Raw genomic sequence first — 781 nt, forward strand, 5'->3', positions numbered from 1 at the left:
GCGGGGCTAGGAATGGCACCCCCTTCTACTCTTGAGTTCATCGCCAACTTTTGTGTTTTTTTTTTAAAAAAAAATCGGCCGGATGTATCTCCTAAGAGAGTGTGCGCTCTCCCTCCCCCAAGGACCCCGGCTGTGCCCACCGACCTCAGGACCCGCCCTGTGTGCCGACCCAGTGGGACCCAGCGCACGCGGCTTAAACAACTGGGCGCCAAGGGGCCCTTCGTCGGACAAGGCCTTTGCCCCTCCCCCAAGGATGAAGACTCTTTCTTTTGCTCTGTACCGGTAAAAAAGATTCCAAGCCCAGGGAAGGGCAAAAGAGGGTGGTTAAACTTTTACTTTTTACTCGAGATGAAACTTAACATAGCATAAAAATAACCATTTAACAATTAACAATTCAGTGGCGTTTATTACACTTAGAGCAATCAGCAGTGATCACTTTACCTCCTAATTCTGAACGGTTTTATCAGAAGGAAACCCCCACACAAATCAAGTAGCCACTCCATTGCTTAGTCCCTGAAAACCATTAATCTGTTTTCTTTCTCTATAGATTTATCTTTTCTGCATATTTCATATAAATGGAGTTGAGTGCCTTTTTTGGTGGTGTGTGTGTGTGTGTGTGTGTGTATCCAAACTTCCCAAGTTGGCCTCGAACTCACTCTGGTCCGGGCAAGTCCTTGAACAACCTCCTGCCTAAGCCTCCCTAGTAGCTGAGATCACAGGCCTGCTCCACCAGGTGTTGTGTGGCTAGGTCAAAAGAATCCAGACAAGGTTCATCCAGGCT

The sequence above is a fragment of the Myodes glareolus genome, chromosome 16, assembly GCF_982192425.1.
Source record: "Myodes glareolus chromosome 16, mMyoGla1.1, whole genome shotgun sequence".
NCBI classification, from domain to species: domain Eukaryota; kingdom Metazoa; phylum Chordata; class Mammalia; order Rodentia; family Cricetidae; genus Myodes; species Myodes glareolus.